General features: G+C 38.9%; 1 long non-coding RNA gene across 1 annotated transcript; it reads right to left on the bottom strand.

Annotated features, from left to right (window-relative positions):
* Positions 1-755: 755 nt before the first annotated feature.
* Positions 756-13,190, bottom strand: LOC148057520 (uncharacterized). Its single transcript, XR_015700017.1, has 3 exons — positions 13,020-13,190; positions 2,909-2,988; positions 756-859 (listed from the first exon to the last, which is right to left on the bottom strand). It is a non-coding gene; the product is annotated as an uncharacterized LOC148057520 (long non-coding RNA).
* Between the last annotated feature and the right edge of the window lie 4,509 nt (positions 13,191-17,699).

Raw genomic sequence — 17,699 nt, 5'->3', positions numbered from 1 at the left:
ACTTTTTGGGGATGCAGTGTTATTGCTATTTTTGTCCTCTCGACTTTAAATCATTAAGATATGTGTTTTGAAGCATTTTGACTATCAAGGCCAGAATCTTGATTTCCAGTTCCTTGAGCAAAGGCTACAATTCCTTTGAAATCCTCTGACTCAAAGAGATGGAGATTCAGAAAACATACTCTGAGACTCGTGACAAAAATCACAGAAGCTCGCTCTATAAAGGTCACAATCCAAATGAGGACTTTCTAACACAAGTTTAATTTCTCTGTTGAGCTATATCAGCTTACATCAACTGAGAATCTAGTTTTGTCTCTAATTTCAACAATGCATATACTCCAACAGCTGTGCAAGTTACCTGTAAATGGGTATTTTTCTGTGTTCCTCAAGAATCAGAGTATAGTCTAGCATTCAGTACAAGGGGGTAAAATTGTATTCAGGTTTGTACAGTCTGCATTATAGCTCTCTGTATGTTTGGAGAATTGCACCCCAGATAGTTTAACCCAAAACTTCACTGTTGGAATGTGCAAATATTCCAAGGGAGTATTTTGTCACAATTAAGTCCAATAGCAATAAGATGTTGTTTTTAACCCTGCTCCTTTGTGTCTGTCTGTCTCTTCATTGACATACAAATTTCTTGTTTATTTTCGTTCACTATTTTTGTACATTCACAGGACACATGGAAGGTTCTTGGGCCATGCCTTCAAAGAGTGACACCTACCTCTAGCTTCTGTATCATAACATACGGCGTAAGTCCTAATTAGAGCTTGTCCACAGCAAGAAACCTGCCTTATATCCTTCCTTCGAACAGATGAGTTGTTGTTTTTCTTTCAAAGTTTATTAGAAAAATAAAAAATCAGTGCTTTTAAAAAAGAGAAAAAGAACACTGTAAATAAATAAGTAAGCAAACACATGTGCATTTTTAATAATGCATGAACACATATTTTAAGAATAATATTCATGGAAGAGCTATGATTGTTATATGCCTAAAATTCCCAAATGGCAAAATATAATTAAAGTAAGAACTGTTGAACAAATAAACCTGTTAAATACACGATATTACCAGGCAAAATGGCTATGCATTTATCACTTTGCCACTGTAATTACACTGACTGCTTCTCTTCATGCATATATTAATATCTCACTAACGTTATGGAGGTTGAGACATAAATTACAAAGCACTGACTTAAAGGAAGATTTTCAGGCAGACAGAGTGCAGTGGTAACAAGTATTACATACTTTTAAAAAAAATCGTAACATTGAATCTGATTGCTGGTTTTATTTGGATAGTTGTTTCTTGCAGTTCTGAGAAAACCCGTCTCCCTAAAATAGTAATTAATGAAGTGCTGGCTTGGAAAGCCTAGTTAGAGTGGGTTTCAGATACCGCAGGTCAAGATACTCAGCCTGGGATTCTGAAAGTAGCTGAAGTGTGAAACTCACAGAAGATAGTCAGTTTATCTTGAGAAAAGAAAGGAAAGGAAAAACAGTATGCCATTTCAGTTTTCTGTGTAAATAAAGACCACTATTTTAAGATTGTTCGGATTACTTCATGAGGTTCTGCCTCATCATTGATTGGCTGGATGTGGCTTTGAGTGGGTGTGCTAGCTATTCAGAGCAAAAAAAAAGTCAGGAAATTCATTCCCATGGGATGAACTTTTCTGAACCTGGAAATGAGCAGAGACTTGGAAGTGACTTTTGACCATTTGGATGAATGATGCTAAAGCTGCCTTCAGCATATTGCAATTCTTATAATGTATGCAGCACTGCCTGTGTTTTGAGACTAGAAGCTGTTAAATACAGTCATTGGTCCTGAGAAACCCCTGGGAATATGAGGTTTGGTTGAAGAAAATTGGGGAGAGATTCTCACACAGCATGTCACCTTAAGGACCCACTTACAGAGGGTTTATTAAATGTTAGTATCTGACTAATAGCTGTTAAAACCTTATTACAGGCATGAGTAATACATGTTACACAGGGTTATAGGCATCTCAGAAGAAAATGTCTAGACCGTTACTGTTCCAAAATATCAAGTGCATTAGAAAATTTAGGCCACAAAGTCAAGCCTGTGAATATTTAACTGAGCCCAGTTGTGTGTATTTTACCACTCAGTCACATCCTATTTTCTTCATGCTCCCTGCCTCACCCAGAGTACAGGAAAGAAAACACCTCCACAATGGGAATCAATATTCTTTCCACAGTGCTCCATGCACTAATTCCAGAGCAGAAGACAGCACATAAATCTTGTTCTACATATAGAGATATAAATTTTTTCATTGATGTCCAGCATTTTAATATTTTTGCTGATCCCAAGTATTAATGGTTCAATCTTTCAAACTCCTCTGTGGGAGAAGAGCATAGGATTTTTCCCCATTTAATAAATGAAGAGCTAAAGCATATACAGGAGTTCAGAGGAGTTCTTCTTCATTCCTCAGTTGAAAAACCTAATTTTTCAGGTTCCTTCACATGTTATATCATTCTATGCATTAACAGCTTCAGAAAAATTAAAATTCAACTGTAAGTACTTAACACTTTGCAAAGCTGCCGCTGGGTGCCTGAAACTGACACTGCAGAAAAATGGGACACAGATGAACAGCTGCCCAAATGCATGTTTATTTCCATGGATTTCCGAGAATTGTGCAGAAATTGTGTACTACTAAGCAGCATAGAATCACATTTTGATGGCAAGTATTATGCTTCCTTTGCCACAAAGTCTTGCAGTTTCTTCCTGCCATCTTGCCTCACCCACTGCATGTTTTCCAAATCCTGCTATCAGAGAGGCACAAATGTTCTGGTAAAATCTTTACTCACTAGTCAATGTTGACTTGTTCCTTGAACAAGTTTATTCAGTCGTATTGAATGACACAGAAGCAATGTAAGAAAACGCATGATCACACGCATCACCAACACGAACCTGTAAAAGGACCCAAATTCAAATCGTGTCAACAACTTGAGGGTTGATATCCCTGGCTTCTCACCACATGATCATGCAACCTAAATCAAAACAAAACAAAAATACAAGAACATTGTGTTAAAAATGTATACATAAAACTGCATCAAGTGGAACCATAATGGGACCGTGTTCTCTGCCTCCACCACATTGTCTTCTACTGATTAAACAGAGTAACAAACAGCAATGGGAAGCAGGAGGCTGTTATCTTCAGTAATCTGCCCTTAGCAATGGCATGAGTCCAAAGCTTGACAGTATGTTTCACAACTACTTGCTTCACAACTTGAAGTGATGTTGCAATTCAGGAACCTCATGTGCTTTTCCAAATCCATGGAAGTACAGGGTAGAAAGCTTCCTACTGTTCCCTCCCATAGCTCTCCATGTTACTGCCTCCCTAACATCTGTATTATCCCTAGTCATCCTTATAGACCTGTGACCAATCTCTATCCCATCCTGCTCCATTCTTTTCTCCCTGCTCCTATAGCCTCAAAGATGCAAGGGCAATTGCAGACAACAAAGCAGCTAAAGTATATCAAATTTCTACCAAACTTCTTGAAATTCTTTAGACTGAACACCTCACCAGATTGGACAATTCTTCACATTTTAAGTGACTCCTCCAAAGCATTTCCTTCACATCAGACCTTTTTTTGATTAAGCCAGTCTACTTTGGTCACTATTATGTTCCTATGGATTATGTTTTTTATTGGGGTTTGAGCAATAGTTGTCTACAGACTACATGTTCTTGTCACCAAATGGATGACATAGAGAATATCATTATTTCAAGAATGACTTTGTTAGGACCATCAGTGACACCTACATAATTGGGCAATTCCATACAAATGAAGAATACAGGTTGGAAAAACAATAATTTTCTTGGTAAATTACCTATGTGGTTTTAATGATGGCACTTTATTTAGCAAAGTATGAAGTTCAAAGAGCAAGTTTGGTTTGTTGTTTTTGTTTTGTTTTGTTTTGTTTTGTTTTGTCTTAAAAAGCTTAATTACTGTTTTTGAGACAGATTTTCATTTTCTTACACTTCATATTGTCTTTCTTACTTCAGCAGTGCTCCCACTGAAAGTTGCAAAGGAAGACACTGCATAAGAAACATTATCGAAATCTAATCCTTAATTCCTGTAGATGATTTTTCAGATATATAAGCATACACAAGGTACCTTTAGTCATCCACAATTTACAATAGGTTTGGCTACTATATGAAATTGACGAGAACTGAATAAAATTTTTTAATAAAGCAAGAATTTCCAGATTTGATTTATGTGACTGTAGATTAAAAAAAAATTGTCCTTTCAAATTCAGATCAGATATTATCTTGTAGAACATTCTGAAAAGTTCCTTCATTTCTGCTAAAATAATAGAATTCCTACAATGTAACAGAAAAAAATATCTGTCATCTCATATTTCAAGTAATGGAAAAGCAGATTTTCAGCTGGTATAAGCTGCAAACATTTTCATGAACTCTAAAAAAGCTACACTGCTTTATACCACTGTGCTTAAGGACAGCCTTGTGGTTTAGAGCAATAATGATTATTAGAAAATATGAAGAAAACCAATTTTTTGCAAAGGTGCTCAAAAAATGAAATTTAAGGGAAAATTCTCTGGCAGAAATGACACTGTCAGAGAATAACATAGACCACTGGAATAACAACCATGCTGTCAAAACACAGCCAAAGGAACACAGTTTGAAAAGAATTAGAGTATCATTATCAATGACATGAAGAAAAAAAGATAAGAGCAGCTTAACTACTGCCTGTCATTGCATGCACCTAGTTCAGCACCCAGCTTAAATAGTATTCAGGCAGCTGCCTGTGGATATACCCAATATTACATGTTAATGTAAAAGTTAAGACTGCCAAGAGAATACTTTTTTTTCCTTGTTCATTCACACGGAAGCACCAGAGACTATGTTAAGCTTTTTTGTATGATGTGTACTATGATTGCAAAATTGAATACCAAGATATTCAGGGTGATTCCATGACTGACAACTGTTCCATGCTCTACAAGCATAGTTGTAAAGGGAATACACCCAGCAGGATTCAGCATATGGACAGGACTTCAAGTTGTTATTAAAAAGACTCTGACCTTTCTCAATGTTAATCTCATCCACATATCTTCACCTCCCAGTAGCTCAGATTTCCCACATCTAGAATGAATAAGAACACCACTTGTCTACTTGGATAGTACTGGAAACGAATTTAGTATCTACCTGTTGCAAGGAAATTCTTGTTCAACAGATAGGGGAAAGGCACTTGAAATATCAGGTCTGGGTTCTAGCCTTGATTTTATGGTAAACCCATGGGGTAGCAACGGGCAACTCCTTTTCATGTTTCCATCTCTTTGCTTCCCCCCCCCCCCCCCCCCATCTTGCATTGGCTACTAGAGAGTTTACGGAGGGACTGTCTCTTACTGCGCACTTTTATGTTTCTTTTCTCATGCTTAGCACAGAGGAGTCCTTTATGGTAACACTGTTCAGAGCATCTGTTGCTGTAATTTGAAGAAGTTTTGAATGATTTAATGTAACTGCAAAATAATTGTTTTCTTTCATGCACTAAATATATCAGACTGTAACCCCACAAATCCTGAAAGGAATGATAAAAGAAACACAGTGTAAAATTGAAATAGATGTCAACTTGATAGGCTACCATGGCTCAAGAGGAATTACAGTCTGTCATTCAAAAAGTGAAATACACAGTGGTTAAATACTAGAAAATATTTATGAGACAAACAGCAGTATTCAGAGTTCAGATAAAGAGGCTGTTCTGAGGCATGACACAAAATGGCATCTGTTGAAATATTTCAAGCACAGAGAAATCCGAGATAGCATTCTTTCTTTCTCAGGTATGGCAGACTCTATCGTTTCCCTCAGTAGATGGATTAAAATGATGACAGATGAAGATCCATTGCCAAAATAAATGAAGGATCACATTTGATACATAATTACTTGGTTCTGGGCCATTACAAAATACAAAAAAATGGAAGCTCATAACACAGACTCAAAGACCTAGCAATATTAAATTGTTCTTTGCCATTTTATCAACTGTCAGAAACTCAAAGTAGCAGTGCGTTTCTATCAGTAAAGATCACAATTGTGGTGAGGTGCTGACCCTTTCCCTTAGTTTTTAGGAAATTTCTTTTGTACCATACGGCTTTCAGCTATAACAGGTGCATAAAATTATCTTCTTCAAAAAACACTGTCTAGTTCGTACGTGTGCAGATTTTCCAGATCTTCTGTACGATGAAATAGGTAAGTCCTGTTGCAGTGTTGAAGATTTGGCATGAAATCCTAACCCTACCTAAATAAATAGGATTTATTCCACAAATTTCAGTAGGGCTTGAATTTCACCTCTGGATGAGAGAATAACCACTAGATACTTCATTTCGTTCCTAACCATTCCCTCAAGTCAAATAGGACATAATGTATTTCTATGATACTCCTCAAAGCTGCTCTTTTTGTTTCAATGTGGTGACAGATGCCAGCCATACTGGAATCTTTTCAAATTGACTCTGAGTGAGACATTAGCTGACTGCCCAGAGAATAAACTTTCCATTTCCATTTGCTGAGTGCATTAGGGAATGTTTCAGACATGTTTTGCAGGACAACCCCTTTTGTTTTGCTAATAGGGCTCATGTACACACTTCCAGTGGGAAAACATCTGTTTTACAAATCTGTCCTCCTAGATATAGCTGGATTCAAGCTACAGACTTTGGAACCTCATCCAAACATTCCTAAAGTTCAACAGTGTTTGGATCGGGGGTTGGACTGAAGTCATTACAGAGAAATAGGCCAGGTTTGAGATTTAAGCTTCCTACACTTTCAGGGACAATTTGGTATTTTGCCTTAGGTCCAGTTCTGCTTCCCTGTTATAAGCACAGTCATTTAATGTTGCTTTGGGCAGGCAGGCAGCACCTATCCACAGCGACATAATACAAGCACATATACTGATATGTGCAGGGAACTGCACTCATGAAAAACTGAGGTGAGATTAAAAGTGGCTCTCTAATTACTTTTAGTTCATCCACCAAAGAGATTCACAAACTTCTGCCTCAGGCAGACAGTACAATAATATCCACAACAAAATCAAGGCTTCATTTTTTATTTTATAACAGAGTGTGTTAGCTAGCATCCAAGGGTTGTCAGCTTTAGCATATTGATGGTTTTGTTTTAATATTGGGTTTAGTTTTAAATTTAATAATAAATGGAGAGGTAATTATCTATCTTAGTTTTTTGAAAATCTGTAGGTTTGGTTCTGCTCCTTAAACTGTCATCCAATAAAAATAAACAAGAAATAATTCAAGGAAACCTTGAAAATTTGGACCAAAGGACCTCTGTGAACTTTTAAAGTGAGGGATTGAAGTCTTCTGAAACATCTGCTGCTCGATAGTGTTTATTGGGTCGAAAGTTTCAAATGGAAAACATATAACAGATGTTGCTGTTCATTATCTTATATGCAATGTGTGAGTATGTAAGAGAGGGAAAAGGAAGGAGACAAAGGCAGCAAAAAGTGTTCTGAAGCTACTCATGTTCTTCCTGGACACAATATCCAGATTTATCCCAGTGGAGGTCCCACACTCAAAGTCAGAGCTTCGGGTACCTAAATAATTTTTTAAAAAACTAAGCAAATGAACTGTCCAAGCATAATCAAACAGCCTAAAACACTACCCTGAAGCAGGAAATAGCCATAGCCAATTACAATCTACACTCACTGCGATCCGTAATCAATAGCCTAAGAATTAAATATTGCTCCAAATGCTCATTAGGAGACACACTAATTACCAATAATCAAAATAATGCAAATTATAACATCAATCATTGTATCTATGTGTAACACCTGACACAAGAGAAACCACTAAAAGGGAAGGTCAAAGACCACTGAAGCTGACAAAGCCACAGTTACACAGATCTCTTTGCAACTGAAGCAGTCTCTGTCTTACTCCCTCCTGCTCTTGACGCCCATTCAATTCTTCCCCCATGCCACAAGTTCCAGCACAGCTACGTAACTGCACGGTGAACTGGAGCGAGGGGGAGATTCTGCTAAAACCTTTTTTTGCCACATCATTCTTCACTCACAGGGAGTGAGAATGTAGGGAGATGGTAGCAAGGAGCAGGTACTGCTTAAAAGGACACCAAACAGGAAATGGCAGCCAAAGACAATTTCTATAGCTGCAGTGAGCTTTGGGCTGGGTCTTACCTCTCTTAAGGATTTGCCACACAGCTATCATCCCTCTCTCTGCCTAAAGGAGAGAGCCCAGCCCAGTTCCTTTCTTTACCTCTTCTAGCAGTAAGTGATGCTGGCAATAACCATCCCAATGTCTTCTATGGATTTTCCTCCCCAAATGTAATAGCAACTTATATTGTATTCTGAATGACATAAAAACCTGGAAGTGGTGCAAACAGTCAGGAAAATTTATATGCCATACATGCCATCTAAAATACTGTAGTTCTGTAGAGCTGGGAGAGAGAGGCACTTTGTACATTGCACAAATGAAAAGTCAGTACTAGAAGAACAGCTCCCCATTGCCATACCATTCTCTTTTAGGGGAGATACATGCTTGTAAGCTAAAGCTCTGTTCCTGCCCTAAAAATGCTGCCATTCTAAAATACCCAGGTGTTCTCAAAACTGTGCCTGATGCAGAGCACATTTTTCTGTGAGAAGGGCTGGAGTCAAATGCCTCAGAGCCAGGCTAGAGGACTAGATGACATGTTGTTTTACCAGAGTTACTTTGGTCTAACAAACAGATTAAAGGAATCTAGGTTTCTTCCAACCTTCACAGCAGGACTTCAGCGCAATACTTTGGCATGTCTCAGACTGTGGCACGAGGAAAGTGTGTGGAGCAGGTGGTTCACCTCACTCATCGTGAGTCCAAGATAGATGAGAAGAGAGGCGGCTCTTGAGAAATCTCTTGCAGCCTGGCAGCAGTTCAGTCCATTCCAGTGCTTCTTGCAAAGACCTGACAGGATCTAAGCACTTCAAAAAAATCCCTCCACCTGCCTCCAAAAAACCCACAAAGTTTCTTTCTCTGTGGACTTTGCCCCATAGCTCAAGAGGGTCTGATAGCTATAACCAGGACTGAAAACACAAGGTCAGTGCTGGTGGAGTTCATTCTGAGCCAGGACTGTTGGCACACTCTCTAGAAGAAAGCACAGAGTAAGCACAATTTTAAAGAACTAGCAGTCAGGTAAATTTGTGGATGTTTTGCCTAGAAACAAAATTAACATAATGTATTTCTCTTCCCTTGGGATTACATGGGGCACTGACATCCCAGAGAAGCCAAGAGTCACTAAAAAGTTGGGGTATGGCACCATCCTCACACATCTTTAGAGACAAGATAAGGGCATTCTGAGTATTCCTCTTTCAATCATTTTTGGACAGAGGTCTTTAAGTATCAGACAGGACAGCTCTTTTTACATCCCAATATTTAACTACCTCCCCACTATTGAGAGAAGATTCAAGGAACAGAATAATAAAAGACATATGGAAGAAATGAGGGCTCACTCTAACAATATAAAGGTCCTATTGATGACCTTGGGTTGGTAAGAACAAAAGCTTTCAGACTTTTGGACACTTTGTGATCTTAAAAAAAGGGTCAGTGACCCCCTCAACAAAGTGTCTATATAAAGACATGGGGCCCACTATCATCATGATTAAACTAATCAGCATTTGTGTTGGCAACAAAGCAGCTAAGGATTTAATGGATACAGAGACGAGACAACCTTCCAGCCTAAGGGGCTATACTCCAGCTATTTTATTAAGCTGATACATACTAGCCTGAAGAAAAAGGACAGAGTTTGCCCATGCAAGACTTGCTCAGCATGTCACACTCAGGAATAATTATGGAAAAACATAGGAGTTTTTGATCTGTTCTTCAAACATAAAGTATGAAAAGACTTTTCTATTGGTGACAAAATACCTTCAGCATATTCTACCAGGACTCAAAGTAAGACACCCTGTCCTTTCCCTTTAAAGATTCCCAAGCTAAGGCAAATTGGAAAATTATAAAAGCTCTTGTATCCCAAGGAAAAAAGCATTTCTATACTACGACGTTCACAATGTACGGACTCTCTTTACTTAGAAGAGAGGAGAAAAATGGCTCTACCTCAAGATGCAGGTCCCAAACTGAAAAACAGTTTAGCTTGCCAAAAAAGCAGTATGGCTAGTACACAGGGGAAAAAAAAAAAAAAAAAAGGCATCTCTTTTTTCATGATCTAGTTTTGATTTGAAAGGCATCAAAATTAATACAATCTTCCATAAATGAAAACTCCCTGGAACTTGCAGCTGTTGAATGAAACTGATGTCCCATGAGTTTTACAACTGAAAATTATGAAAATTTCCAGCAATCACAGGGGAAATTAGAAGTTCCCCAAATCTGCTAATGAAAATGGTAATCTTGGTATTGGCAGTGCTTGCAGGGTACTTGTTTCTCAGCCATGTCTACAAGCTATGTCTATATTAGGATTTAGTGCAGACCAATAGGAGATCGTAGAAACAGTCAGTGCTGAGAACCCAGAGTATACATATTTCAAGGGAGTTTATCTTGAATACTTGCTCCTCTTGTGGATTGAAATCCCATTAATGACGGAAGGAGGTTGTATGTGCTCATTGAATACATCTTTTGGTTCAGTTTAATTTGAACAGAATACAGTTATGGAGCCTGAGACCTCTGTGCAATGGAAAGCACAGCACAAGAAGTACAAGGGTACAATCTGGAAACTCGCTTCTAGATGGTACACTTCAGCCAAACAACAATGCTCATGTAGATACCCCTTAAACAAAGAAGATGAACAATAATTTTGACTAGAGTGAGAGGAATAAAAAAAAAGCAGGGTATCCTGGCTGTGTGGATATATGGAGAGGTTATCCTTCCCTGCAGTATTTCAGCCCTTCCATGCCCATCCAAGTGAATCTCAGAGGTACAAAGTCCTGCTTAGCTGGGCAAAGGCCATGTCTTCTGGAGTCAAGGGAAGGGCAGGCTTCACTGATTTACTCAAGTGAGTCTAATCTTTCCTTATCACAAATAGTTCTGTAAGGCTAAAAGTAACAAGTTCTCTTCCTATACATGTATCGTATGAGTCTTCCCATTCATTGTGAAATATGACTACAAAAGTAAGTATGGCAACTGAGGCTGTCCATGTTTTCTGGGTGTTTTCTGGGAGTCCTGACAAACAAAGCAAATCATCTTATTACATCCAGAGTAGGAATAACAATGTAAAATAAGCACACCAAAAAATCCAGCTGAGGCTAAGTATCTGGGTCCAATCCAAAGCTTGCAAAAACTAAGTCAAGACTTTCATGGACCAGGCACATTCTACCTTTCTTCTCCTGCATCACTGGAGGATGAACAATTAATGATCAGTGGAGAATTTATGACTTGATTATGAATCACTTTCTGCCTGACTTGGTCTCCTGAATAATTTTTATTGTAAACTAAACTCTTTGTGGATCGTTGTCATTCATGAATTCTCTGGTAATACCAGTTTTGAGGCTGATATCTACCCCTGATAACTTGCTATCTGACAAATTAGGGAAGGTAGAACTTCTGTTTTTCCAGACCATGAATATCTGTAGAAATTATGTTCATCAGTACCTGGACTGTTTTATGAAAACTGAGTACTGGTATAACATAACAAAACGATCAAGCAACCCAAGGACAATTGCAAAAAAAAGGCACTAATAACAGCCATCTTAAGGCTTCTCAGCAGCATAAGGAAAATTGAACTATGTGACCCCAAAAAAGGACAAAACTCAGTTCTCAGACACCGTCAGATCTTGTTCTTGGGTGGAAAAGGGAAGGCCTTGGCAGGTATAGTGGGAAAACCACAGCTGTGAAACTGGATTTGGATCCCATGGGACTGAGGAAAGAAGGAGGTGGACTAGAAGGGTCACTGGGGTATGGAAGCCTGTATTGTATTTTGGGGGAAATTTCATACTTTATCCTATAACGCTGCAGGACTTCACTCAGTTTGTCTATGGCAGCTGACTCTGGACATGCCAGTGACATGGGATCATAGTTATCATGCCAGTGCATGATATCTGCCATCTTCCACAGTCCCCCAGCTCTCATCCTTTCCACGATTGCTTCCCCACCTCCCAAGACAGTGGACATGATGGGACAGCCAATGGGTCTCCTTCTCTGCCTTATTGTCAGTGAAGGATACACCAAGACATTTCCAAGGCTGGTCTGGGCTCAGAGGGGAGGAACTCTGTGGCAGACATGTGTCTCTTGGTAAGGCAGAAGTCAGAGGTTGTTTGGGGATCACCTCCTTTTGAAGACAGTGGGTAACTCAACTTGGATGCTGAGTGTACTGACCCTTGTCTGCATGACAGAAGGGGGAAGGAATGGACTCAGCTTCTATTGGCAAGACTTGTGTCCTTGTCTCTGTTTTGAAGTTCCCACCATCTGCATGTTTTAGGCCACAGAGGAGATGGGAGTGCAAAGAGAGCAAATTGCCTTAATGGATGCATAGGCCCATAAAAGCTACCCAGGCAATCTAAGCTACCCAAAAATACCCAACTTCATTTCTTTGCAGATTTCGTTGGAAAACAGCAAGAATTCTTTTGCTCTGAAACACAAAGTAGAGCTTGTTAGAAAAACTCAGGAAAATGTCTTTCTATTTGGAAACATAGGGTCATCTAAAATGACATATTTTGTCTTTGAGAAAGATTCCTTTCATAAGAAAAAATTGGGTTTTAAGCATCTGATAAGGTCAAAATGTTCTAATCCAACCTGTTTGAATGGCATGTTTCATTTTCTCTCTTGAAATTAATTTTTATTTGTAGTTTTTACATTACAAAACAAAACAACAAAGTAACATTTTGATTTTTAAGAAAGTTTTTTTGCAATTTAATGTGCCATGCAACCCCAAATTAATTGTTTTAAGAATTTTAAATTAAAACAATTATTGATACTTTTGGTTTTATCCTGTTCCAGAATAAAATAAACTTGAGAAACACAACAAATTGAAAAACCCAGCTACCACTGAACTTTCTTGATTCTTCTGATCAATTCACTATGCTTTTTGCATTCTTTCAAGAATTCAATAAAGATTCTTTCAAGAGATTACCCCACACAGGACTTAACGATGACCACAGTGCTTTTCCACTCTGGATACTCATTCACTTCCTCCTGCTGCATCTCATACCAGCTTGCAGTTGGACTTCTTAGGATGGGAACACAAACCATGGCCATCTTTAGGGTTCTCAAATCACTGGATTCTTAATACATGTTGTAGAAATACATTCCAGGTTTCCTGTATTAAAATACAAAAGTATTTGTTTTCATTAATTTGACCAGAGTCTAGATTCCATCTTCTGCCCAAAGATGTAATTATAAAATTGATCCTGCATTCTCCATCAGCTGTACAACATGTGGCTATGAGAACACAGATGCCCTTGGACTTTCATCTTTCCACAGACACTGTCATGCAAGTTGATTTTGTTGTCACATTCCAGTTTCCCAGACAGGCAAGGCCCAGACTACAGTGAAAATGCTACATTTCTTCTTCACATAAGAATATGCAGAACCCATACAAGGAGCATCAAAATATCATTGTTCCCTGCTGTGCAAACGTGACAAACATACAGACAGCTTTCTCAACAGACCGAGAGAGTAAGAAAGGCATGTTTGGCGTTTACATAAATTGCAGGGCTCTGCTGACCGTAGAATTTCATGGGAAAGCATGCAGTTGTAGGCTAGCATGGGCACTGAATTCTGGCAATCTATATACTACCAGCAAAAATTTCAAAGATGAGAGCTACAGATATTAGAAATACTGTGTCGATGGGTAGGACTTTACACCACTGAACTATTCAATGGGCAAGATTTTGTATGACAACAGCAATGAGAGTGAAAGGTAATCTAGTGCATAAGGTGCTCAAATGGGAGCTCACACCACTGGCCAAGTTGTGACTGCACAACCAGCTATCGCCAGTTATCACTGGCAACTGTACAGGTATCAGCTCAGTCTGTTCCAGCTGTAAGACAATGTAACTCACCTTATAGTCTTTCATTAGGGTGTTAATGACCCATAAATCATGTGTCAGAATCCTAAAGCGTTTCATCCTTCTCTCAACTAATATTTCCTCTGTGGCCTTTGACAAGGTATTTTGTTTTAGCCTAACCGCAGATCCCCATCTATAAAAAGGGGCCAGCACATTCCTATTTTATAAGAAAGTTCTGTGAAGGTACACACCCAAGACAGCAGAAGGCACTTGGAAGCCACCGTACGAACAGCTGGACAAACCAGGCAAAAAAGGTATCTAAGCGCAAGGCAGCTAAACCAGTTTGCTAAATGTTTTGTTGCACATTAAACTTTGATTGTTCATGAGAGCAGATGCACTATGAATTAATAAACAGGTGATACCCTTGTAAAAATTTCAAAAATTGATATCACTTGGAAGTTTACATTAGGACAGACTCAGGGAGACAGAGAGGCAGGCACACCCACATCCATGCATTTACTTGCACGTGCAAGTTCAGGTGCATGTGAAAAGCTCATTTTTATTTGCAGGTGCAAACTTTTTCCTGTGTGGAGGCTTACAACTCAGGAAATTTTGCACATTTCACAAGGGTGGAAAAAAGTTTTGATTTCATGGTAAATATTTCATGAAACAAAGACCAGATGTTTGCCTTAGCTCCTGTCTTACTTTCCCAGCTGGAGTTATTACTTATACCTTTTATTCTCCTACTGCAGCTCTTAACTCTAAAAGATTAAATGGTTTGATTAGCACTGTTTAGCTTTTCCTAGGTGGTTTATTGAATGTCACATTTAACATTCTGGCACCTCTCAGATGAAGCTAGCTTCTTGCAGCCTTGAAGAAATATGACTATTTTTTTCCCAGAGAGCAAGAGAAGGGCATTTGTTACATATTTATGAACACATCACATCGGACATTTCTATTTATACTTTAACACACTCTCACAAACACACAGCCTGTCCTAGACTGTATGTTATTTATAAATGTTGATACTTAGTTCTTTTGGAAATGCCTTCTGGAAATTTTTCATAAAAACAGTGACTGTAAGGGTTACAGAGATTTGTGGAATCCTTGGAGTCGACAGAATATTCTCACATGATTTTTCTAACTCTTCGACTTTCTTGGAAGCATATAGAAAAGAATGCAATGAAGTATACAATTCTTTAGCGGATAAAGAGCACTTAATTCTTCATCCTGGTGCAGCTTATACAGCTGTACCTATGCTCATGAGGCAGAATCAATAATTCACCATAAGAGATCTTTGATGCCACTTCATTAGTGACTGGTTAAGATAGCGCCAAGAATCGTACTTTAAAATTGCCTAACACCCAAATCCTAAAGCTCTCTACTCAACTGAATCTTGAGCCAACCATCAGATATGGCCATTCCAAGGTTTGCATTGGACAAGTATCTAAAGCCAGAAGGCTGGTGTGGGATTTCTGTGAAATAACAAGCAGACTTAGCCTTAACACACAGGCTGTGAGTTAAAGTGCTTGCGAACAGCTTTCTCTCTTCTCCCTCCTACCCTTAAAGTCTAGGACGAACTTGGGTAGCTACCTAGCCAGCAGAAAGTGCTTTCAAAAAAACATAATTTTAGATCAACTGAATCCATGTTCTTCAATATCTTTTCAGATTCTAATGTTTTAAGGACTTTTTAAAAAATGCTATAAGATTTCTTTTCATGTGTTTTTTACCTCCAAGAAAATGTGAAGATGACTAACCAGCCACTTACTCTGAAGAAAGAGAGAAGAGATTATGTGGACTCCAACTGTTAATAGTAGAATACAATAAAAGGTAAAGGTTGAACACAGATTTCACCCTATGCCAAGACAGCGGTCCTACATAACCACTAAAAGGTGTTTCTGTGCAGATGGAGCCAATGTGAGCTCAGTTTGGTCAATTTTTACAATCGTATCTTTGAATTCAGAGGTACCTGGTCTGAAAAAACAAATCGTGTACTTCTTCCACTTTGCATTCGCATACACATATAAATGTCCACAGAGGAGGGGCTATATCTACATCACAACAGAGCACAGGGGTGAGAGCACTGCATGGAGCTTGCCGGCTGGAGGAGCTCAAACTATGAAGCTGAGAGCAGCACAGTCAAACTCTGAGTAAATTAGACAGAGACCCCCTTTCATTCCTTGCACCATATGCCAAGCATCCTGCACACTGGGCATGGGGCAACAGCAATATGCTATGTTTACATACATATGCCAGGAGCTCTGGCCATTGGCACAAGTGCAGGAGCAATTAGTATTCAGAGAAGTTTCTAAACCTTAAATGATTTTTATTTATCATGGATTACCCCCTCACCCCACTCCCCCCTGTGGTATCTCACTCTGGTTGGTTTCCCATCCCATTTACTTCCAAAGTGACCCCCCAAGCCCTGAACAAACAGAACCAGATGTGGGACTAAAATACTATTTTGTGTCACTGCAGCAGCCCTTTGTTTTGCCTTGTTTGTTTAGCTCTAGTTTGTAAGAACTTTGGGGCAGAGGCTCTCAATTGCTCTTTGTTTACATCTCATCTGCAAAAGGGCCTCCTCCTTCTTTGTGGGCTTTTGCACTCTACCACAATAAAGATGACTATTAATAATATGACCTTCAGCTAGCTGGAATGTATTCAGCAGTTTAAGGCATTGACATTGGAGAAATCCTTATGAATGCCTGAGATCATATAACCCTTCCATTTGTTTTCAGGCCTATCTCCAAGCTGTGGTTAAGTAGCTATCATTTCTAACATTTGCATTCCTCTTACCCCATAGTGTGTGTGGGGGATGGTACTATCATAATTACACCACATTCTTCTGGGTTCCATAACGAGCTATTATTTTGCTAATGGAATATTCAAGCAGTCTGCAGTAATTTATCAAATAGTCCCAAGTCCCATTTTCTCTGTGTGAATCTTTTTGTTCACAGGTAAATTGATGTGTGGGGGGTTATCAAGGCTTTTTTGTAATTCAAATTAACCATTCCACCCCCCTCTCTGAAAAAAGATCGTTAGACACAGAATGTTGTGGTTTTTTTTTTTCTAATGATGTTTAGAATTAGAATTGTGCAGGCTTCCTGTGAGTGGCAATTTCTGCATTTTAATTCATTCTTACAGTGTTTTTGCATTTTAACGCCTAATTTTGAAAATTTGCCTAAACTAAAGGGGAGCAAAATGTAATTCCATTTCTCCTTACAACTGTTGTCTGCTCCACTGTCAGATTAAACTGCCAACAGGGTAGAGTGCCATTGAATTGGAGATGAGAGAGAAAAAACACCACCCTCTCTGTTTATTTTACTTACAGTAAAAAAACCCAAAACCCAACACCTGGACGCATACATAGACCACACTGAACACACACAAACACACATCTCTTCCACTGTGTATTTCTCTGTGTAAGAAGAAGAGGGAAGGAGTGTGTGTGCATGCGTGTGTGTCCACTTGTGAGTGCATGCAGGGTAGGAGGGGGAACTGGTACCTAATAAAAGAAAAGTAAGTGCAACTGATTTCTGTGAAAGACAAGATTTCTTGCCTTCTCAAAAACTCTCTGCCACAGTGCCTCACTTATCTCCTAACTACAGTTAGGAAATTAATGTTTGGCAATGTCCATGGAGAGTTTTAGCATAGAATCACAGAATGGCTGAGGTGAGAAAGGACCTTTGGAGATTATCTAGTCAAACCCCTGCTTTGAGCAAGATTGCAAATGACACAAAACTGGGAAGAGTCGTTGATACACCTGATGGTTGTCAGCAAGAGCAGGTTGCTCAGGACATTAT

This window comes from Nipponia nippon, unplaced genomic scaffold (assembly GCF_047370975.1).
Source record: "Nipponia nippon isolate SJK-2023a ecotype South Korea unplaced genomic scaffold, ASM4737097v1 scaffold_1, whole genome shotgun sequence".
Lineage (NCBI taxonomy): Eukaryota > Metazoa > Chordata > Aves > Pelecaniformes > Threskiornithidae > Nipponia > Nipponia nippon.
The sequence above is the reverse complement of the archived record's forward strand: the minus strand, read 5'-3'. Positions and strand labels throughout refer to the sequence as shown.